At 45.4% G+C, this 25,285-nt stretch overlaps 1 protein-coding gene across 1 annotated transcript in view; it reads right to left on the bottom strand.

The window, feature by feature from the left end:
• Window positions 1-24,678, bottom strand: part of THSD7B (thrombospondin type 1 domain containing 7B) — a 509,128-nt gene extending 484,450 nt beyond the window's left edge. Inside the window, exon 1 of the mRNA XM_054043281.1 lies at window positions 24,598-24,678. The gene's annotated coding sequence lies outside the window, so the exon portion shown is untranslated. The remainder of the gene's footprint in view (window positions 1-24,597) is intronic.
• Window positions 24,679-25,285: the final 607 nt, after the last annotated feature.

The following is a 25,285-nucleotide window of genomic DNA, read 5'->3' on the forward strand; positions in this document are numbered from 1 at the left end:
TTAATTCTAGTGGAAAAAGCAAGGACTCAAGACATTAAGGATCACTCCTGAACAGTAAATAAAAGCCAAATCTTCCCCTCCATGGGCAAAAAGAAAACTAGAAGACTGGAAACTGTGAGTTTCAGCTGATCTTGTTGGCAATAGGTAGGGTCAGAGTCATGGGATAGCCCATTCCAAATGCTCACTCAGAGGGTGAGGGTTTTTGTATAATATAATGCTGACAGACTCAAGTCTTATACTTTTCAGAGGGAAGGAAGCCCAACAGACATATATACATCTCCACACAGCCATTATTTGAGAATCTACAGAGATGAAAACCTGGGGAAGGGCTTCCTCTGGTTCCAAGGTCAAGGAGATGAAGCCATTGTCACATATCTCCCCTCTTTCATATGTGTCTTCTGGTTATAGCTGGTAATCTAGGGTTACCATATTTTGTGCCTCCAAATGGAGGACACTCCACGGGGCCCCGGCCCCGCCCCCAGCCCCGCCCACACCCCCCGCCCCAACTCCGCCCCCTCCCCAAAGTCTCCGCCCCCTCCCCTGCTTCCCGCGAACATTTGATTCGCGGGAAGCCTGAAGCAGGTAAGGGGGGGTGTGTGTGGGGGGAGGAGGCGCGGCCCAGGCTGGCCCCCCCGGCGGCCCCGGCCGACCACCCCCGGCCCGCCCAGCACTGCCGGTGTAGCCCCACAAAGTGCTCCCCTCCCCTTTTGCTACTGGGAGCGGTTTCTGCCACGCAGCGTAGCAGTTTGGTAAACACTCCCGGTCTGCTTCCTTTGGGGGGGGGGGATGGTTGCAAAACGGGAGGGATGGGGTTGTGGTGGAAAACACTCCCGGTCTGCTTCCTGTGGGGGGATGGTTGCAAAACGGGAGGGATGGGGTTGTGGTGGAAAACACTCCCGGTCTGCTTCCTGTGGGGGGATGGTTGCAAAACGGGAGGGATGGGGTTGTGGTGGAAAACACTCCCGGTCTGCTTCCTCTGTGGGGATGGTTGCAAAACGGGAGGGATGGGGTTGTGGTGGAAAACACTCACAGTCTGCTTCCTCCTGGCTAATGTGCCAAATTGATCTATTGCATGATTGAGGCATGCTGTTTCACTTTTTTTTGTGTGAATCCGTGAAAAGGGATTTTTTTTACTTTACTCTTCCAATTTGCATCATATACAAAGCAATTTTTGGGGCCCCTTCCATTAAAAAAAAGTTGCAATACTCTAGTAACATGTATTTGGAAATGTAAAAAATAACCAGTGAAATACATTCAAAAATTAATTTGTAATAATTTGAAAATACACTAAATCCAACATTTGAAAACATTAAATGCTTTAATAGGATGTAGACATTTGCAGTTACATAATGGGCTCTCAATGGGTGATGGTGATGGTTGGTGCAAAAGGGCTGTCGCTGCCTGGGGGTGGTCTACAAGGACCCCTAGGTCCTTCTCCTCTTCCGTTACTTCTAACCAATGCGTCCCCATCTTGTAACTAAAATTGTTGTTAGTCATCCCCAAATGCATCACCTTACACTTTTCACTATTAAATTTCATCTTATTTCTGACACTCTAATTCACAAGCTCATTCAAGTCTCCCTGCAGAAAATCCCTATCCTCCTCCGAATTTACAACGCCTCCCACCTTCGTATCATCCGCAAACTTTATCAGCCCACCCCTGCAATCGGTTCCGAGGTCAGTTATAAATAGATTGAATAAAATGGGTCCCAAAACTGAACCTTGAGGCACTCCACTAGTAACCTCCCTCCAACCTGACAGTTCACCCTTCAATACGACCCGCTGCAGTCTCCCCATTAACCAATTCCTTATCCACCTCTAGATTTTCATATCAATCACCATGTTTTTCAGTTTAACCAATAATTCCTCATGGGGTACAGTATCAAACGCTTTACTGAAATCCAGGTATATTAGGTCCACCGCATTTCCCTTATCTAATAAGTCCGTTACTTTCTCAAAGAAGGAGATCAGATTTGTTTGGCACGATCTGCCCTTCGTAAAACCATGTTGCACCCCCCACCACCGATTTTTGCCCTTCAGCCCCTCTTCTGCCGCTAGCTACAGTAGCTTGAACCCCCCAGGCCAGTAAAATTCTGCCCCCTGCTCAGACCCTGACAGCCCCCCCGCTGCGATTTGCCCCCCTTAATCCTTTTAAACCCCCCCAAAGAGGAGGTAGCAAATCGTTAGCAGAAGTAAGGGCAGAGAGAGGGCAGAGAGAGGGCAGTGGCTACAACGAAGGTTACTGGGCATGCTCAGTTCGACTGAGCATGCTCAGTACACCCAAAGTAGCAAAACGGGAGCGGGAGCATTTTGTGGGGCTACACCGGCCCCCGGCGGCCCAGCGCACCCCCCCCCGCTATCCCGGACTGGCTCCCGGCCCCGCGGCCCAGCGCACCCCCCGGCGGCCCGGCCCCACAACCCCGGACCAGCTCCCGGCTCCGCGACCCCGCGGCCCAGCGCACCCCTCCCCGCCACCCCGGACCGGCCCGCGGCCCCGCGCACCCCCCCGCTACCCACCCGGCCCCGCGGCCCGGCGCACCCCCCCGCTACCCCGGACCGGCTCCCCGCCCGGCCCCGCAGCCCCGCACACCCCCCCGCTACCCCGGACCGGCTCCCCGCCCGGCCCCGCGGCCCCGCGCACCGCCCCGCTACCCCGGACCGGCTCCCCGGCGCACGCTACCCCGGACCGGCTCCCCGCCCTGCCCCGCGGCCCCGCGCACCCCCCCCACTACCCCGGACCGGCTCCCCGCCCGGCCCCGCGCACCCCCCCGCTACCCCGGACCGGCTCCCCGCCCGGCCCCGCGGTCCGGCGCACCCCCCCGCTACCCCGGACCGGCTCCCCGCCCGGCCCCGCGGCCCCGCGCACCCCCCCCGCTACCCCGGACCGGCTCCCCGCCCGGCCCCGCGGCCCCGCGCACCCCCCCGCTACCCCGGACCGGCTCCCCGCCCGGCCCCGCGGCCCCGCGCACCCCCCCCGCTACCCCGGACCGGGCTCCACGGCCCCGCAGCCCGGCGCACCCCCCCCCGCTACCCCGGACCGGCACCGCGCCCGGCCCGGCACCATGCCCCCGGCCCGGCCCCGCACCGGCCCCGGCCGAGCCCTCCATTCCTCCCTCCCGATTTTCCCGGACATGCCCAGCTTTTGGGGATTTCCCCCCGGACGGGGATTTGAACCCCCAAAAGCCAGACATGTCCGGGAAAATCCGGACGTATGGTAACCCTAATCAGCCATCCAGGAGATGGACAGCCTCTAACATTCCACCCCTAAAACATCCACCGCCACAATTCTTAGGGCCTAATTTTTCCATAGGTTAACCCAAAATGGTTAAGCACTCTGGCTCCACCCCAAACCACAGTCCATGAGAAGGGGAGGGAGGGCCCTCCCTACTGCCTTTTTCCTGGAAGCCCTTATCATCCCACCCTGAAGCTGCTTGTGCCTATGCCATCTCCAGCCCCCTCTACATGTTCACAGATAGTGGATGCCTGGGATTTAAATCCATAATAGGATTTCTAGTCTCATTTTCTGAAGGAGGGGGTTGGAGGAGGAGAAGAGTGGAGAATTCGCAAAGTCTAGCAGAGATACAAATACATGTTTCAGCATCTAGCACAATGGGGCCCCAGTCTGGTTGGCCTCCGAGTTCTACTAGAAGACAAATATTAAATTATAAATCCACAAATGAATTAGGATCACCTGGAAGATTTCCCAAGAGACATCATCCTGAAGATTTCCTGCTTCTCTCACACCAGAGCATTACTAGCAGTAGTGCAGGAAATGTTAAGCTCTGCATAGCAGCACTAGGAACACTTTCAGGACATTAAAAAGAGACCAAAAATCCCTGTGCAAACACAGCTACAAATTTTGGACAAAGTTCTCCTCAGAGCCATATGGCAGATCTTGACTCTGCTCACCATTCAAATGCACGACTCCCAACAGTTTCTTTTGAAACAAATGCTAGAAAGAAAACAAACTAAAATTAAAAACCAGGAACAAGAAAAACCCAGAAGCTAAAATGTTGTAATTAATAAATAAATAAATAAAATAAAAAGCACTGCATGCCAGCCCATGTTCTTACTACCGCTTCAGGTTCGGCAATATTGATTGCTACAACACACCCCATATGCAAGGGCAGTGCAGAATTCAATCCACCTGCAAAATCTTTCCACAGCCCACCCCGACTCCCTCACTGCTAAATACCACCCTGAGTACCTGGCTTTTATATCAGACAGGATGCTGAGTTCAGAGCCTGCTCCTATACATTATGCTATTCCTTAAACAAGTTGGCCTTTATCAGTAGATCCAGATTTGTCTGGGTGAGAAAATTGTTTTAGTTTAAGTGAACAATTAAGTTCTCCAAACTCTACATGGAATCTGCACTGCTTTCCTAGTGATACTGCAATGCAAACAGAGCCAATAACCAGGTCAATGATAACGACTCACCAAGTAGCAAGAATGTGCTCAAATCTGGGTAGACTGCTCAATGCTAAAACCTATCATCCGTAAAAGCACCTTTTTGATTACTTTTGTTTTGCCCTAGAGAACACCTTAATGTTTTATTGGTAATATAATTTCTGGATAGCAATGTTGTCTTGCCTATAAAAGCACAAGAAAAAAAAAGGAAATAAGGTGAAAGATTAGAAAAACAGCATTGTTGTTATTAAGCCTTTAAATTACAGGCTTAATTTTAAGTAAACATTTGGTGTCTCTTGTACTGTTTATATTAACCGGATTTTTTTCCTAAAAAGAAAATCTCATTACTGCAACAGTGTCAAACACCTATATGGTTAACTACATCTGTGATGACTACACTTCAGCTACAAGTAATCTGTTAAACAGCACATCCCCAGCTGGGGACCCTAATTAGGGTGTAAACTGCCATCCAATCCCCTTGACAGATTGATGAAGGAGACCTCTCACAAGGTGATCCAGAAGGCAGCATAGATACCATTAATCATTTATCTGTTGATGAGAATACAAAAAAAAATTCTACCATTTAGAGTTTTATACTCGAAAGTACCTTGAGAAAACTAATGCCTAGAACACTAATCAAGTATAATTAGAAGGCAGACTTTAGTCCTTAAATATTAAGCTAAACTTAAAATCTAAAAAGACATGCTCAGACTTTAAAGAAATTTGACATTTATGCTTCTGTTATTTTTTTAAACTGTAGAGAGAAAAAAAAGACAAGTCACAGAGTTTTGTTACAAGGGTAATAAAAGTAGTTAGGCACCTAAACCCAGATTTAGCCACATAAATGTCAGGTTTAGCTGCATAAATCCCAATTTTAGGCTCCACTGAGATCCACAAAACTCCCACCAAACCCTGAAGATGCCTCAATTCACTTGTCACCTAAGTTTGAAAGGTAAAAGTTCCCTTAGCGCCTCCGGGCATGCACACTGCTGCCTCACTCCAGCTGTCTGGAAGCCTATCTACCCCTGAGTGATCCATGGATCAGGGGATGCAGGCAGACAAATACCTATTTCACATGCAGGCCAAATTAGTAGGTATGCTCACGGAGCACCTACATGATCAGGTCCCATTCAAACTCTGAATGGAGGATGTGGTGGTACTATTGCTGCTGCCACCCTTTATAACTTTTAGCCCAATGATTAAAGCACTTGCCTGGGCTGTGGGAGACCCCGGTTCAATTCCCACTGATGTTGGGTGGGGAAGGAATTTGAACCGGGGTCTCCCACCTGCCAGGAAATTGCTCTAACCACTGAACTATGAGATATTCTGCAATAGGGTCTTTTCAATCTCTCCTGATTAAGTTGTTCCACTGTAGATTAAATAATGAAAGAGCAATTGGAAAAGGAGAACTAGACACTGGGTCTCCCACCTCCCTTGTAAATGACCTAACTACTGGGCTACAGAGTCATCCCCCTTCAGGCCCAATGATTAAGGTCAATGTTATTCACAGTGGACAGCCATTGGGCCAGAGAGAATGAGAATGACTTTTCTGAGAAGCAAGAGACTCCTATTCAAATCCTTTCTCCCCCTCCAGCAGAAAGGAGAATTAAACCTGGGTCTCCCACATCCCAGGTTAATGGTCTAAACCCTGGGCTAAGAGTTATAAAGTGGGCCCAATGTGTCCTCTGGTGGCAGCCATTTTTTGTGGCATGAGGCAGGCACCTAGCTCACTCCCACGAGAAACTACTTTGGTGCCACTTGACTCATTCCTGGTCATAGATCGCTAAGCCAAGATACGCGCCTCCCTTCAGCCCAATTTGGGTCACAAACCTATATACCTTGCCTGGCTCTGTATCAGTCCCCACCCACTGTAACTGAATGGGCAGCTGAGCCCATTGAAAATTTAATTTACAATGTAAATGCTTGTGTTTTCTACAATATGTAACTGTAGATTTTTTTAAAATACAAAAATCCATATAAAATCTACACCAAGAACATTAAGTATTGAATAGCTGTATTACACAAAGTCCTGTCTGCCCTAAACAGAGGCCTTGCGCTAGCCCAACAAGCATGTGCTTAACTTTAAAAATCTCACAAAATAGTTCCATTCGCTTCAATAGGACTACTCCCACGCTTAAAATTGTGTGCATGCTTAAGTGCTTTGCTGGATTAGAGCCTGAATGAAGCAGTGGCCTGTATAAGAGCAGTATATGATCATATAATTAAAGACACTATTGTAGTGCAGTAGGCACAGAGGGGCAGAAATAAGATTGCATGATCTGACTTAATTTTGGCATTTCCTGACTTTGAAGTGCTTTTCTTTGCATATATGTTTTCATCTTCCTCATTTAGTGTGTAACCCCACGCCTCAGACACTCAAACCATACAAACTTCGCAATAAGGCACTCCAGACCTCAGCCCAGGGCCGGCGCAATCCATTAGGCGACCTAGGCGGTTGTCTAGGGTGCTACAATTTGGGGGGCGGCGACCGCAGCAGCATTTCGGCGGCGGGACCTTCCGCCGTCTCTGTGGGGGTGGGAGCGGCATTTCGGGGCGGGACCTTCCGCCGCCAAATGGGTGGCAGAAAAGCTGGCGGCACTCCTGCCTCAGCCGTATTTGCCACACAAACCTGTCTCACATCTAACCATCACGCAGAATGAGCAGGGATCTTGTGGCAGGGGGGAACAGTATGCCATGTAATTAAGACATATGTGCAAAGGCCAAAGCCAAGATTAACTGGGCAACCTCAACTCAGGTGTTTTCTGACCCGAGTGCTTTGCTTTGCACACTTAGCATTCTCTTCATATAATTGTGTTATGGAATTTCCTAAGATTCTTTTGTCTTTATTTATTTATTTTACAAAAATGAAAAACTAAAGAAATTCTATCATATGCAATTATTTGCCAGGCAGAAATAGAAGACCTTGTCCTGTCCACACAGTATGTAATGGGGCAGGAACTATTCTATACACAGCATTATATATCATACAGCATGAGACAGGGCTCTTTCACACACCTGTCTTCTTTCATTCACACCCTCCCAAAATCATATTCCACAATCACCCACGCATTACAAATAAAATTGTCCATGTAAGCGGAATGCCCAGAGTATATTCAGAGATATTTCTATCAGCTTACCTAAGCATTACCAGTGGAACAATCGTAAATCATTAATTTAACAAAAAGCTGCATATATTGGAGTGCATTTTTCTGAACAGTTATAACTCAGCCAAATCAAAATTATTTTCACCAGACCAATGAAAGGAAAATCTGAGACCTGAGAGCCAAATTTCACATTTCTGCCATGTGCTATCAAGGAACTAAAGCAATTTTAAAAGAGTTTCAGTAAATACCCATGATTGCAGAAGTGTGTATTTTCTCCACTCACTTCACTATCACAGTAGGCCAACTCATTTTTTGCTTAATTTACAAAAAAGAAAAAAAAATGTCTCCTGGCATGAGAAAAGGTAAAAGTTTGGCAAAGTTATAAACATTCCCAAATTGCCTTTAGAATAAAAACTCTTGAGCAACTTTAACTATGGGAGTTAGTACACACTCAGCTTATAAGTCTTTTCTGCAACACCGGCATTAAAGCAAAGTACCTTTACTTTATAGAGTCCTACTATCTGCATGGGTGGCTGAGATGAGGCTAAACCCCCTGCAGCTGCTGGCCCCCACCCCAGCCTATTGCCCCCACCCCCAGAGCGCTGGGAGGGCGGGCGGCGCGGCCCCAGCCCCGGAGCGCCAGGAGGGCGGCGTGGTCTCAGAGCCAGCCCTAGCCCAAGCCCGAGCCACGATGCACAGGGGAAATGGCAGGAGGGGGTCTGGCGGTGGAGCATGGGAAGGGCCATTCCTGGCTGTTTGGGGAGGCACAGTCTCCTGCAGCCTATGATACCAGCCACCCATGACTATCTGCTAAACATTCCAGGCCAGTTCTGCAACCATTGCTCATTCACTTACTCATGCAAATAGTCTTACTGACTACCTTGTGAGAGAAAGGATCACAGAGTCAGGTTTACAGTAATTATATGGAACTATAGTTTTTTATATGTAGTTCTGAAAAAAATTCAAATTTCTTACAGTATTAGCCCCATTAATGCCACCATCCACTTAAATGACACATTCCACTGGGGACAGCATATGTATCATTAGCTCAATAAGCATGTGTATTTTTTCCATCTCTCAGGATAATCTAAAGTAATGGGAACTCAGCAACAAAGTAGAAACTAGTTACTCCTTGCAAGATGACATCAACAAGCCTTCCAGCCCTAAATCTCCCCAACTCCATCCTCCCCGAGTTCTTAAGGGCCAGACACTCAAACCATTCCCCTCTGGTGTGTCACCCCCATATGCGTGAAATCAGCCCTCCAGTTATCAGCTCACTTTGGCGCACACACACTCCATGCAGTTTGCACACCAGAGACCAGCTTAGGATAAAAATAAACCAAAAGTTTATTTAATAGAAAAACCACAGATTCAAAAATGAAATAGTAAGGGAAGGCAAACATATACAAGTTACACAGAGAGCAAACGAAGACACAACCTCAGGCGTTACACTTCCATATTAGATAAAATCCCTTGTCTAATACAAGTTATCTTTTGCCTTTGAACAGTTTTCCTGCGTTCATGGACATCTTCCTGACTAGAGGCTGTCCCTCGGCTTCTGGATGAAAACCTGAGTTGCAAGCCTCCTTTTTAAAAAGACGTTTCCCTTTCCCCCTGCCCTTTCCTGGCATGTAACTCATGGTGGGGGAAATTCCCTCTTGACTTGAAAGCCAGGATGTCTCAATCTTCCCATTAACTCTAATGGCCCATCATTGCCTTTTACTGGGCCAGACTATGGATGGTTACTTGGAGCTGGTTTTCTGCAAACACCTGGCTAGGCAGGGGCTCCTTCTTGCTGTGAAGTTCTAGTTGAAGTTGTATTATAGATTATGAACACCATTTTCTATATGCATAAATACATAAATTCATAACCACAGTTGGTATACATATATAATAATGGTCATCAAGTTCAGAATATTACAAGCTTTCACAAAAGATCTTACTAATATACTTTTATAGAACAACAGCACAGCATGCAATCAGCTTATTCAACTGCTCATTTGGGGGAGTTAAACCTTCTGTTCTCCCCTTGGGTGTCTGGACCCTGATTGTCACAGACGGGTTCTAATATAGGGTAATATGATTAAAATTGAATGCTTCTGGGGGGGGGGGGGAATAATGTGCTCTTCAGATACTATTTAAAATGCAGAGGGAGGGCCCAGGGCAGTGGCTGGTGTGTGAACAGGCAAGATCCAAACCCTAGAAAATATCACAGCAAAAGCATGATCATCCACCATTTGATAAAGGAGGTGTTCTTGGGCATAGCCATAGTACTTAAGGTACCTGAGTCACAAAACAAAGCAAGTGATTAACACGTTCACCTTGTTTAGGGTAGAAAGTAATGGACAATTTGGCAAGTGAAGCATTTCAGATATGGCTGTTAGGTCAATTGTTCTGTTTTTGTTGACTGGTCATTAATATTACTTTCTCTGTTACATTTAGTTGAGTCCTTTAGTGTTTTGATCCTTTTTTCCTTTAGAGGGAAGAAGAATTAAAGTCGTTATTGAAAGTTTCTGACCTTAAGCTATTGGTCCCAGCAGGATTATTCTGATTTTACTGTGCAAGTGTAGCAGAGAAGAGCAGGTATGCAAATCCCCATAAAGACAGATCCATATTAATTCTAATCATGAATATGCAGTCATCTCTTTCGTTGGAAAATTAGTTGTATCTTCATTTTCAAATCTTGATTTGCAAAACACTCTCTCAAATTCATCTCTACAGGGCTTGACTCAACATCCACACCTTTTGAAACACAGCCAACCTTACTGAACAATTCCATCTAGCTGCACCAGAATCTAAAACTATTCTGGCAAATACCTTCCAAAGCAATTTTAGCAGCTTTATAAATAGGGTTTTACATCCCTTACTGCACTCCCTTATCCTCCTTTACAGAGAAAGATTATTACTATCATTATTAGTGAGGCAATAGGGCTAAGAAGTTCACCTTGGTTATGCCCAAAAGAATTTTAGATGCACAGCCACAGCTTACCTAAACCTCTTGAGCTCTCCTGTATTTCTACCACCTGCCTTCCCTCGTCCAGTTCCCCTGCCTTCCTACATCTCAGAATTGACACTGTCTAGTCACTAACCTATTACAAGTTTATTAATTCTAATTTAAATTTTAAAAAATATCTATCTTGGTGTTTGAGGCCGTTTTAATTAAACAAAATGCACATCATCATCTTCAGACAAACTCCCAAATACAAGCATCTTCCTTTTGATTTTTGAATATAAAAATGAAAGTAATTAATATTCCGACTTCTAGAGGTGCCAGATATCCCAACAAACTCACTCACTGGCTTAACCACATTGATCAGATCCCCCACCTCCCTCCCAAACAACAATCAAACCCCATCACCTCAGCCCATCAATCTTCTTTCACCCTCAACATCTGAGACAAAAAGGATGACCTTTGCGGCACGCCTGGAAGCTTAACAAATTCAGGCTGTTTTGGATTCAGGGGGAAAGAAAGTTCCAGAATTGAGACTCTTTTCAAGAACATTGCCCTCCTGGTGGAAAGCTACTCCGATCTCTGCTGGAGTAGTGTCACTTGGGGAAGGGGCCATCAGGTTGACCATGGATGTATTTAAGGGATCCTCTTTAGTTTGTTTTTAGTTGTTGTTTTGTTTTTCCACATTTCTTGCCAAAATTAGACCTGATGTAAACAGATGCATCAGAAAGATTTGGCCTGATGTATTTAGCACATCAGTGGTATGGTGCATAAAACTGGCTGTGTTTTGTTTGTTTCTTATACTTTCTGTTGGGCCATTTCTCTCTCCATCTTGTTTGTTTGCGCTTTAAAGTTTCTCTTCCTCTACTTTCTAGCTTTGACTCAAGTCATGATCTAAGGCCTGGTCTACACTAGGCGTTTATGTCGAAGTTAGCGCCGTTACATCGAATTAACCCTGCACCCGTCCACACCGCGAAGGTATTTAGTTCGACATAGAGGTCTCTTTAATTCGACTTCTGTACTCCTCCCCGACGAGGGGAGTAGCGCTAAATTCGACATGGCCATGTCGAATTAGGCTAGGTGTGGATGGAAATCGATGCTAATAGCTCCGGGAGCTATCCCACAGTGCACCACTCTGTTGACGCTCTGGACAGCAGTACGAGCTCGGATGCTCTGAACTGCCACACAGGAAAAGCCCCGGGAAAATTTGAATTTGAATTCCTTTTCCTGTCTGGCCAGTTTGAATCTCATTTCCTGTCTGGACATCGTGGCGAGCTCAGCAGCACTGGCAACGATGCAGAGCTCTCCAGCAGTGATGGCCGTGCAATCTCAGAATAGAAAGAGGGCCCCAGCATGGACTGATCGGGAAGTCTTGGATCTCATCGCTGTGTGGGGCGATGAGTCCGTGCTTTCCGAGCTGCGATCCAAAAGACGGAATGCAAAGATCTACGAGAAGATCTCTAAAGACATGGCAGAGAGAGGATACAGCCGGGATGTAACGCAGTGCCGCGTGAAAATCAAGGAGCTGAGACAAGGCTACCAGAAGACCAAAGAGGCAAACGGACACTCCGGATCCCATCCCCAGACATCCCGTTTCTACGAGGCACTGCATTCCATCCTCGGTGCGGCCGCCACCACTACCCCACCAGTGACCGTGGACTCTGAGGATGGGATAGTGTCCACGGCTGGATCCTCGGACATGTTAGCGGACGGGGAAGATGAGGAAGGAGATGAGGAGGACGAGGCAGTCGACAGCGCTCACAACGCTGATTTCCCCGACAGCCAGGATCTCTTCATCACCCTTACAGAGATCCCCTACCAACCCTCCCCAGCCGTTACCCCGGACACAGAATCTGGGGAAGGATCAGCCAGTAAGTGTTGTAAAAATCTAAACATTTATTTGTAACAGAACAGGAATATTAACAATTAAAAAAATGGGTTTCTCATGATTAGTTTGATTAGCTTAACGATTCAGTCATGGGCAGTGCAACTATTGAAAAAAAATCTAGCAATGTCCGGTTTTGCATGATTGTCCTGCCCAAGCCGCTCTACTGGTTAGTCACTGCTACAGCAGCTACAGTAAAATGCGGTCTATATGTCCGGGGATGGAGCAGAAATCCTCCTGTGACATCTCGAGGAAGCTCTCCTGGAGGTAATTGGAAATCCGCTGCATTAGGTTCTTGGGGAGAGCGGCCTTATTGGGTCCTCTGTAGTAGGACACGTTGCCACGCCACGAGACAAGCAAGTACTCTGGAATCATTGCTCTGCACAGCATGGCGGCATACGGCCCTGGTCTTTGGAGGCTTTCCCGGAGCATTCGCTCTTTCTCGCTGTCAGAGATCCTCATGAGGGTGATGTCGCTCATGATGACCTGCTTTGAATGAGGTAGGGGAATGTTAGTGTTGGGACTGCTTTGCCGTTCCTTTACAGAACTGTAACCGCTGGTTTGCAGCCACGCGGTGGAGGCGGGAGAGGGGCAGCCGAAAGGGATCGTTCCCGGGGACAGCCGCGATGGTGTGGGACAGGAGCAGACTTCCTGCTTGCCGAATTGCTGGCAGCAGGGACCGACATTGATTTCAATGTGAAATGAGGCCATTGCTAATATTAAAGTTTTAAGCTGCCACAAGTCTACGGCTTACCATGTCTGCCTGCAACAGAAATTCCGTTCTCCTGAGAGTCTTCTCAAATGTGCTGTAGAAGACCCCAGGCACTGAATGCGAAGGCCGAGAATTCGACCTTGTGCTGAGTGCGCATGTGATAGGTGCTGTGCATGGTCTTGTTCACAGAGAAAGACTATGTTCTTTGTTCACAACTACATTTATCTTTCTGAGGAATTCACTCCCTTTTTCCCATTCCCACAGCCCCATCTGTGACTGTCTCACAACCTAGCCTGTCATCACACTCCCAGAGGCTAGCGCGGATTAGGCATAAGAAGAAGAGGACACGGGAGGACATGTTCTCGGAGCTTATAGCCTGCTCCAGAGCCCAGGCAGCACAGCAGACCCAGTGGCGGGAGAACTTGACCCGAATGCACCAAGCCAACATGGATCGGGAGGAGAGGTGGCATCAGGAAGACCAGCAGGCGACTCAAACCCTGCTTGGACTAATGAGGGAGCAAACGGACACGCTCCGGCGCCTTGTGGATGTTCTGCAGGAACGGAGGCAGGAGGACAGAGCCCCGCTGCAGTCCATCTCTAACCGCCCTCCCCCGCCACCAAGTCCCATACTCCCCTCACCCAAAGTGCACAGAAGGAGAGGCGGCAGAGTCCCTGCTAACTCTCACTCCACCCCTGCAGAGAGCTCGAGCAGCAGAAGGCTCTCATTCCCCAAAATTTGACAAGTTCTTTCCTTCCCGCCTGACACAAGCCCCCGTCCAAGTTTCACTTTCCCAGTTCCATGTTTGGTTGATAATAAAAAATACGTTTCTGTTAACTACTGTTTCCATCATGTTCTTTTGGAGGAGGGGGGGATAGGGGGTTGGTAATTCGACAGGACAGTCACCTTTGGCAGGGTATATAGTCGGGGGCAGGCACAGCAGCAGGGCACATACATAGTGCAGTGATGCAGTGACTAGTTACCCTGGTTAGTCTGGGAGGTTGTTTTCATGTTATGTGGTGGGGGGTGGGTTGCTCTGTGACTTTGTGGCAGGGGAGGGCAGTTACAGATCTTAAGCGGCGGTCCTTAGGCAGGATCACAGAGCCACACAGCAGGGGATCTGTAACCGTCCTCCCCCTGCCACAAAGTCACATAGACCCCCCCATACACACAGTCCCTATCAGGAGGGGTGACAGGCTCCGTTGAAACAACCATCCCACCGCAGCGGAGCCTGTCAATCCTTGAGTTTAGAAGCTGCATTCGCGCCACTACAGTACACCCGCTCCGCACCACAGTCTGCGTCCCAGTTTTAAAAAATTCCCGCGAATACAGTATTAAAGAAAACGGTGTGCTTTAACAAAGTAGAACTATTTTTATTTTGAAACGTGTGTTGGAAGTGGGGTGAAGGGGGTATGTAACTGGATAGGATAGTCAACATTAACTGGGTAAAGAAACGGGGGCAGGTTTAGCTTCTCAATACACAAACTTTAAAGTCACAGGTTACCCTGCTCACTCAGGAACTTTGCTTTCAAAGCCTTCCGGATGCACAGCGCTTCCCGCTGGTCTCTTCTAATCGCCCGGCTGTCTGGCTGTGAGTAATCAGCAGCCAGGCTATTTTCCTCAACCTCCCACCCCGCCATAAAGGTCTCCCCCTTGCTCTCACAGAGATTGTGGAGCACACAGCAAGCTGCAATAACAATGGGGATATTGGTTTCGCTGAGATCACAGCGAGTCAGCAAGCTTCTCCATCTCCCCTTGAGACGGCCAAAAGCACACTCCACCACCATTCTGCACTTGCTCAGCCGGTAGTTGAAGAGTTCTTTTTCAGTGTCCAGGGCGCCAGTATAGGGCTTCATGAGCCAGGGCATTAGCGGGTAGGCTGGGTCCCCGAGGATGACTATAGGCATCTCCACATCCCCAAGAGTTATTTTGTGGTCCGGGAAGTAAATACCTTGCTGCAGCCGTCTAAACAGACCAGAGTTCCTGAAAACACGAGCGTCATGAACCTTGCCCGGCCATCCCACATAGATGTTGGTAAAACGTCCCCTGTGGTCCACCAGTGCTTGCAGCACCATGGAAAAGTATCCCTTTCTGTTAATGTACTGGCTGGCCTGGTGGTCCGGTGCCAGGATAGGGATGTGAGTTCCATCTATGGCCCCACCGCAGTTTGGGAATCCCATCGCTGCGAAGCCATCTATGATGGCCTCCACGTTTCCCAGGGTCACTACCTTTGGCAGCAGTACATCAACGATTGCCTTGGCTACTTGCATCACAACAACCCCCACGGTAGATTTGCCCACCCCAAACTGGTTCGCGACTGACCGGTAGCTGTCTGGCGTTGCAAGCTTCCAGAGGGCTATGGCCACTCGCTTCTGGACAGTCAGGGCTGCTCGCATCCGGGTGTCATTGCGCTTCAGGGCAGGGGACAGCAACTCACAAAGTTCCAGGAAAGTTCCCTTCCGCATGCGAAAGTTTCGCAGCCACTGGGATTCATCCCAGACCTGCAGCACTATGCGGTCCCACCACTCAGTGCTTGTTTCCCGTGCCCAGAATCTCCTTTCCACGGCATCAACATGACCCATTGCCACCGTGATGTTCTCGGCGCTGGGTCCCCTGCTTTCTGAGAGGTCTGTGCTACTCTCAGACTTCAGGCCATCACCGCGTTGACGTAGCCTCCTCGCCTGACTTTTCTGCATCTGCCTCAGGGAAAGGTGTATGATAAGTTGCGAGGCGTTGAGAGCGGCCACAACTGCAGTGATGGTTGCAGCAGGCTCCATGCTCGCAGTGCTGTGGCGTCCGCGCTGTCACTGACTAGAAAAGTGCGCGAACTGATTTCCCGCCGGCGCTTTCAGGGAGGGAGGGCGGGAGTGATGGACGGATGACGACAGTTACCCAAAAGCACCCTGGACACATTTTTTTTACCCAGAAGGCATTTGCGGCTCCACCCAGAATTCCAATGGGCAGCGGGGACTCCGGGAACTGTGGGATAGCTGACCAAGGTGCACCACTTCCAATGTCGACGCTTTCCCCGTTAGTGTGGACTCACAAAGTCGAATTACTGTCCTTAGTGTGGACACACACGTTCGACTTTGCAATATCGATTCCAAAAATTCGATTTAAGTAAAATCGAACTACTCTCGTAGTGTAGACAAGGCCTGAGTGGCATAAACTATTCTTCTCCATCCCCCCCTCTCTCTCCCCAATCTTTTTCCTCTCTGTTGCAGAGCACTAAAACCAGAGCTGCATCATGTCTTTTTTCATGCCTTTTCTTCCATCTTTGTCATTCCATGGTTTCAATCCAGTGATCTTTCTGAACACATTCACAGTCCCAGTTTTTTGCTATTAGCTTCCTTGTTTGCCTCCTCTCTTTCCTCTGTTTTCATTCACCAGAACTCTTTCTTGTCACATATCATCTTAGTTCTGAGTTACCACCACCTTTCCACTTCTCACTCATGCATCTCCCTCTTTTTATTCACATACCAAATTTTCATCGTCTTTCTACACCTCCCTTAGCATAAGTAATTTTCTGCTATTTTAAACACATAAGCTGTTTTCTTTTCTATGAACCAAACATTTATCTTACTGCTACATGTGACATTTTAAAGCCTCTCTACATTTGTTTATTCTTCAGCCAGATTAGACCGTGGAGCAACCATTGTCCGATTATATTTTTTTGCTTGATCATTTCAGTACACTGTCCAAACACTTAGGGCTCAATTTGAATCTGAAAGTCCAAATTGCTTAGCATCAAAAAGTCAAATAATTTAAGTATTTGAAGAGCCTGCAGTAATTTCTGCACTAAACCTTTTCTCCAAGTGGATACAATTAAATATACCTGTGCTCAGGATAGTGAAATTCAGACACAGTTTGACCAAAAATTGAGAAGTTTTAATGCAAGTTTTATATGATTCTGTTTGAAAATAACATATCAGGAGTGTAAGTGCATTATACTTAGAAAAGTAACACAGACAAGGTTAAGGAAGCAGGAAAAAACATCATTGAACAAACAATGTCTTAAAATGACAAGCTACTCTTTCACATACACACACAAAAAACAATACATGTATAGTGTTTGCAAACTCCTCCCTCAGATCCATAGGGCCACGTGACTGCAGGTTGTATAGCATGTCTGAATTTGCCCAATAAAGTAACTTGGGCTGATGATAAAGTTAAAGCTAAATTCAGATATTTATCATTCTGGGAAGTTGTACTTATTCCTCTACCCAGTTCCCAAAGGTTTAACCCTAGAAGTTCTGCTTCTTGAATGCCCCTGAGTAGGCTTGTCTGTGTTCTTCCAGAAAATATAGAGTATATGGCACTTAGACTCCTGGATAAATTTATTCTCCAAGAAAATATAAATCAAGTATGTTGAAATTCAGAAGTGCTTGGAAATTGGGGTTTGGTTTCATAAGAATGGTCATACTGGGTCAGACCAATGGTCTTCCGACAGTGGCCAATGCCAGGTGCTTCAAAAGGAATGAAAAGGCAATCATCATGTGATCCATCCCCGTCATCCTGTCCCAGCATCTGTCAGTCAGAAGCTTACAGACACCCAGAGCATGGGGTTACATCCCTGACCATCTTGTCTAAGAGACATTGATGGACCTTCCTCCATGAATATGTCTAATTCTTTTTTTTAATCCAGTTATAGTTTTGGCCTTCACAATATCTCCTGGCAATGAGGTCCACTATGTGTTGTGTGAAGAAGTACTTTCTTTTGTTTTGTTTTAAACCTGCTGCCCATTAATTTCATTGGGTGACCCCTGGTTTCAGCCATGAGAGAGAGAGCTTTAATCCCATAAATTAATGACTATTCACCATATCTGATATACCGACAATCAGCCCATGTTGTGGGCAACGGACATATTATAAATAGTCATTTGAATACAAATTGAATAGGTAAATAGGTGAGAAATATTCTTTTTTCTGTATCAGAATATTTTATGACATAGCACACAACTGAGTGTCAATTACCGACACAAAAGAAGTGCGAGCAAGAAATCTAGGCCTGGGGTTTTGAGGTGTGCCACAGCCTAGGTAGTATGTCAGTCAACCTGCCACAGCCCCCACCCCCAGATGCCAAAAAAAACATAGGCTATTTATTTTTCACTGAAAGTAAGTCACACACTACAAAATGCTGCCACATAAACTGCAAAATGTTGCAGTATATATCCTTTTAGTATTGGTAGATGCACTGGAATTTGTTGCAACAGTGACACAAGATATGATAGGTAGGGATAAGTTATGTTTACTGTTTATACCTGTACCGAACTGCTGGAGCTGTTTGGAGCCTGTCATTATCACAATATCTTAGAGATCATGTGTTATGCCCAGGCATAGCTGCTGGAACCTGGGGTGCTGACAGTGCTGCCACACCACCTGGCTTGAAATGGTTTCCATCATATACAGGGTTAACAGCTTGGTTCAATGGCTCTCAGCAACCCCACTATACAAATCGTTCCTGCACTCCTGTGCCCAGGAATTATTTCTCTCACATAATGCAAATCTCAGTTCCTATTCTGGTCTCTATTTTTGGTAAAAAGAAAATGGCTAGGAAACCAGTTCTGAGTACCACAGCCAAAACAAAGAACACTAAAGTTATCAGATGCCTAAGCAGAGACCCTAAGTACTGCTAGATATAGATTAACCACTGGCCATGTTTTACAGGACTACATCATGGCTTCTTCTGCCCACCATAATCTGACAAAACAGAAGCATACAGAAGACGGTGTGCTTCCCGTATATGGTACAGAACTACAGCTGTTTGAGTTCTTGCCTGTTGAAGAAATATAGATCAGAAATTGCCAAAATTACAGTTAATTTCTACAGATATTATGCAATTTGAATTTTCTTTATTTTGAAAGGCTGAACTGATCAGAAAATGAGCCAGCCCATGGATAAAATCTATGTACTCACTATTACCATTATGCTGCTGCAACGGATGATGAAAATTGATATTTTACTTGCCTATTAACAAAAAAAAAGGTTTTCATTCCAAGCCGGAGTGGAAGTAGAACATTGCTACACTGCTTTAGAATCCAGACCATCTCATTCATTTTAGTATTTCTCAATAGTCACTGTTTTCAAACTATTTCTTTTTTGGACGTCCTTTTCACATTTTCTGTTTAGGTCTCCTTCTAGCCATCCCCCCATTACTACAGTTAAATCATTTAAAATGTTCATTATTTGGAAACTGTTTATCTCTGCATGATCATTTCTCCTTTACTTGCCTTCCCCTGCTCTTCTTTTCATACTATACTTCCTAGTCAAGCTGTATGTGCTTGAGTTTTAATAGCTTTCATGTTCTTTGTACAATAATTATGTTTCTATATGTGCTTACAGCCTCATACTGTCCTATCTCTTTTTCCTCGTTTCCAGTACCTTGGTCAAGGGCATCTTACATACATATCTGTACACACACAGGAACAGAGGAACTGCCATAGTGGATCAGGCCAGTGGCCCATCTTGTACAGTATCCTGTCTTTGATATTGACGTATACCAAATGCTTCACCAGATGGGGCAAGAAACCCTACAATAGGGAGTTATGAACAAACCTGCCTGCACAGAAGTTTCTTCCTACCCTCCCCCAATTAGTTTATGCCATGAACATGAGGGTTCCCAAACTCTTGGATTTTAGTTTAAAAAAAAAAAAAACAACAGAAACTTACACCCCTCTTTTCTCTCACTAGGTCTTTCACAGTAGGGGCTTATTTAGGCCTGGTCTACACCTAAAACTTAGGTCGACCTAGCTACATCGCTCAGGGCTGTGAAAAATTTCATTTCCTGTGCAATATAATTAGGTCAACGTATCTCCCACTGTAGGCACAGCTAGGTCGACAGAAGAATTCTTCCATTAACCTAGATACCGCCTCTCAAGGGGCTGGATTTACTACAGTAATGGAAAAACCCCTTCTGTCACTGTAGTAAATGTCTATACTACACTAGTAGCATAGACACACCCTTAAACTAGAAAGTTTTGCTGCTTTAATTATACTAGGATAGTTAAAGCCGCCACCCATGCCACCCCCCGTCCCATCCCCAAGTGTGAAAGCAATTATACTAGGATAAAAGTGCTTACACTGATATAGCTTATTTTGGTTCAGGAAGCAAAATAAGCTATACCCATATAACCGTATCCACACTGGGGGCAGGGCTACACTACAAATTGCATTGGCGCAGCTGTGATACAGTAGTGCTTCTGGTGAAGATGCTCAAAGCTGATGGGAGAAAGTTCTCCCATCGGCATAATAACTTCACTTCCGTGAGAGGTGGTAGCTATGTCAGTGGGAGAAGTTGTCCTGCCGACATAGCGCTGTCTACACGGAGGGTGACTGGGGAGTAAAGTTGGTATAACTACATCGCTCAGGGCGACCTAGTTATACCAAAATAAGTGTGTAGTATAGACCTAGCCTAGGACTTATACTGGTATAATGATATCAGTAAAAAGTCACATCCCCTAACCATGGTAAAACTTTTCTAGTATGGACTAGGCCTAAGTAACTACTAAAATCATGAAAACTCAAACTTTGAGATAAGTTTGCCAATTTCAAGCAATACAGTATTATAAAAGTCCTGTTTCTTGAGCACTTGTCAACAATACATGTATATATAAAGAAGTTAAGAAAGCTTGAAGAAGAAACATCCCATCCCTAAATTCAGACTCCCTGAGCATCAAGACAACTTAAAAAGCAGCCACTACAACACATAGAGAGCTTTCCTGAATATCGTTACTGATCCAGAAGTAATGAAGTAGGAGGTAACATGACCCCAGACCACAAATCACTTCTTTCCCCTAGTGCATACATATGGAGCTCAGCAGCTACCATCTGTCTGGTCTTCCATTTACAACCTATTGAAACATGATCACTGAAAGATCATGTTAAACCAAAATATATAGTTTTAACCCTTAAATGTGAGGTTTATTGTATTTTAGTTTCTTCAGAGGATTACAAAAAGGTTTTTTTTTAATTACATAATAAAATCAGACCAAATTATAGAATATAAATATGGATAGATAGATAAGATAGATATTCCGCGCAGAAACATAGTAAAAAAAACAGATTTCTGGTCAGCTTTTGAGGAAAGGCTTTTTAGATAGTCTTTAGTGAGAAGAGCCACTTACTTGTAAACAATAATCAGATAATCCATACACTTTCCCCAACCCCATTGAAGTAAATGTCAAAACTAGCATTGACTTAGAGAAGGATCAGGCTCCTCATATTAATATTCACACAAGTTATAATATTAAACAGTAGGCTAACTGAAAGCCCACATTAGCACTTTTAAAAGATAATATATGGGTATAGGATTCCTCTGCTTTTGAATTTTAAGAACTTTAAATGATCACATTATTACTAAGTGCCTGATCCTGCAAAGACTCGTGCACGTTTAATTAATGCTCTTTGATGGGTCCCATTGAAATGAATGAGACTGCCCACAGTGCATAGGATTAAACACACAGACATTTTTGCAGGATCAGGGCCTAATTCTTTTAAGAGCCCCAAATAAAAAGATACCGTTGTATTTAGACTAGTATTGCAACATTAGGAAGTATAAAATTCCATTCTTTAGGCATGTACCCCACTGGAAAATATTTTCTTTGGTATTTGTTATACAATGTGAATGCTGTACACCACCTACATATAACCAATGGAGGCCTGATGACGATTAGGGCTTTTGGGTGATAATGAAATGCAAATAATTACTAATAATGTAGCTAAGAGTGTAATTCTTTACCATTAATTAGTACTGTAAGTTAGCATTAATTGTACATTTTTATCTCATTTTGAGAAGTTTCTTTCAAGCATGAAAATACCTCTTTATTGCTTATATACTTGTTAAAGAGTATACATGTCTGAAAGCTCTAATTTTTAAAAGTTCATTGTACTGTATCTATTTATCTCAGAAGCATTATGATTTCTGAAGATCCTCGTAAATGTTATTATAAGGTTACCTTTCTCATCTTTGACAAGGTATTACTTACACCGCATTTTAGTGTTTTCAAATGTTAAAAAGTTCGCCCATTATGTTCAAACTTCTGAAAAGCTTTTATTCCCTCAGCGCTTAACTTGTGGAAGCATCAGACATCTGTAAAAGCACAGCCTGTGCAAACTGTAAAAAATATTACCAGGCCCCTTTCTCAAATACTTTGATTGAAATTCATGTATATCAGATACACTGTACTAGCTCTCGTGGTTTATCAATTCCCCTCCGCCCCCCTACCCCTCACCACACTCCTTTATCGCTCATAGCAGATATAACAATATGAATAGTTGTCTTCCATCTTCTGCACAGCTTCTTTCACAAACTTCAAAGACAATTTACTCCCCAGAAATATAAAATTAAAAATCTCATATTATTTAAGATACACAATGTTTTTCTTTTATTAGAAAAATTAAATATTGAAAATGCTAGTTTCATGTCAATAAAGGTTTAAATCATGTGAGACAACTGAAGACGATGGGCAACAAGTATTCCTTATGGCCAAACATCCTTTTAAAACATCCTCCACAAATGGTTAGCTCACCATACCAACGTGGGGGGATAGGGGAAAGAAAACCAGTCATCACAGGTTTATTGCTGGTCATCATTCTTTATTGTTTCCAACACAGATAAAGAATAGGTTTCTACGTGGTTTGACCTTTGATGAGTAGTAAGACATGGAGTAAATTGAAATATGAAGATGGCTAAGTCAAAACCTGAGAACCCAGTGGTTAAGGAAATAAGGAGCATATAAAAGTCCATTATTTCAATCACTAACTCAAGTGTTAATGTAGAAAAAAGACAAAATAGATGTGCTGCATTATTAACATTCAGCGTACAACTTCAGAAGTTATGTTTTTATAAGCCATCTAGCACTGGACATAGGAGATGACGTGCATGTAAACCAAAAATGACCACTGAGTACAAGCTATGCTACTTTTAAAAGCCTTTAAACAAGTGCTGAGTTTACAGTGTACCTCCCCAACCCCATTTTTCTCCACATGCAGGTAAAAATGTTATTATGTTTTGCCCTGATTAATTTCATATTTAATAGCACTTTGGGATCTTTTTAAGACAGTTTTAAAACAGCTATTACAGCCATATACTAGGGGACACAAAGGGATATCCCTGAAGATTAGCTGCCTTCTAGTTACCCAACAAACCTGTACCATCCTTGACACACTGCCTGAAAGATAAATTTATCATTTTGACATTCAACTACTGCTTGAACAAAGAAAACCACAAAAAATGGGGACATGTTTTATCATACCCTGTACTATAATTATTTAACACAACATATTCAGGATATTTAAACACTGCAGAGACTACCTGTATAATTCTGAAAAATACAACTTGAGCTCCTCCAAAGACAGTTTATCGCCTGCAGCACGATAGATGCTATGAACTGCATGATAGTATCCCTCACTTTTCCAATCAAAAGGTGCTTTTAGCCTTGGTGATGCAAGAATGGTGTTTACAGTTGAACAGTTACCAGTGCGGCAGTAAAGAACTATTTCCAACCATTTTTACAGAGTGTATTTCAAAAGAAATGAAAAGCAGCTGATACTATCCCAAAGCTCTTTGAAGGAAGAAGAAAAAAAAAGTACTGAAGACAGTGCAGAAACTAGACAGTAAAAAAAAAAATCAGCTGTTTTGATTTCACATATGTAGTTGAATCCCAATTTTACACAGGATCGCAGGGTATTTAAAATCAGGGCATTTACTGCAGGGAGTTCTGCTAGGAGATGTAGCTATTTCTTAAACAAAGTGTATACATTTTAATTGCAGATTTAATCTGCTTCGTTTAAACACTTTTGCAACGTTTAATGCCACAGAAGCAGCACTTTCACAACAAGCGTTTCAACTCCGATTCCAAGTAGTTTATATTAGTAAAACAAGAACGCCAATTAGACTACAGGATCGTACTATAAAACGAGCTTAACCAGGAAGTGCATCGACCATATTACAGTCTAGCAGATTACAGAACCCCGCGAATTTCTTCCTTGCCTTAATGCATGCACAGACTTTGGGGCAATCGCAATGCAGATTAACAACCACACCGAGAAGGAAATTAACTCTCTCGTCTTTGAACAGGTTGAAGCGCTCTTCGCCCTAGCGGTTCCATTCCGTCTCAAGTTTACAGTGCGGAACAGGGTTTGGTGGGCTGCAAAGGTTTCCATAACAATCTGAGAACATGGTTAGGCTGAAATAAAATCAGAGTTTGTTGAGGTTTTTTCATAAAATAACCAGCTTGGAGGGGGGGGGGGGGGAGAAAAGTCAGTTGTGTGAGGGATTCAACCCTTCTGCGAGCTGCTGCTGCCTAGGTCCCTAAATCACTGACTCGAGGCGCATCCCAAGGAAGGGGCAGTTGAAAACTGCAAGCAGACAAGGTTTAAGGTGACCGTTTACACTGGCCTCCCAAATCTGCCTGCTCCCAAATCAGCCTCCTCTTAGGATCTGCAAAGTCAGCACGGGGCGGCTGGCTCCTAGAGGAGTGCGGGCTGCAAGCACAGAAGCCGAGGCGGCTGCTGCTCCCTGCTCAGGGACGGGCACTTACCAGCCTTGCCTCAGTCTGCCACGGGGGCTGGGAGCAGCGGCGCGCTTCCCCGAGCGGAGGAAAGATGGTGGTTTAGCAGCGGACCACCCATCCCAGCGTATATGCATGCAACAGCCGAGAGGGGTTAAGCTCTGGAGGTGGAACAAGCGCTTTCTAACGCCACCTGCTGTACAGCTCTGCAGCGTTATTGGCTGCTAGGTGACTCCCCGAGGCAAGCGGGCGAGCCAGCCCCAGCCCCCTCCTACCCTCCCTTTCCTGGTCCTTAGAGGAGCCTGGGCTTGTCCTGTTCCTTCGCCCCCGTTCTCCGACCTCAGGTGCCTGGTGGAAGCGCTACACCTGCCGCGCTTTGTGCAACTGCAGGGGTGAGAAAGTCACTAATATCCCCCACACAGAGCTGGGGGCCAGAGAGCCCAGAGCCTTTCCCTGCCCGAGGGGAGCGAGGGGGGTAAAGGGCTCAGACCTAACACCCCCCTCCGCTCCCCCCAGCAGAGGTGGGGGAGAATGACGGAAGACAGAAGGCTCAGACTTCACAGAGGGCAAAGTTGGAGGCAAGAGGGTCTCATTTCCACTGGCTGGTTTTCCACTCCCTCTGCTCCTCTACAGCAGCAGCAAGTCTGCCTGGCACCCACCCCTAAAGCACAGGGTGCCCAGTGCAGGATGCACACAGGAGAAGAGCAAGTTGTACCTT

This window comes from Malaclemys terrapin, chromosome 11, assembly GCF_027887155.1.
Source record: "Malaclemys terrapin pileata isolate rMalTer1 chromosome 11, rMalTer1.hap1, whole genome shotgun sequence".
Lineage (NCBI taxonomy): Eukaryota > Metazoa > Chordata > Testudines > Emydidae > Malaclemys > Malaclemys terrapin.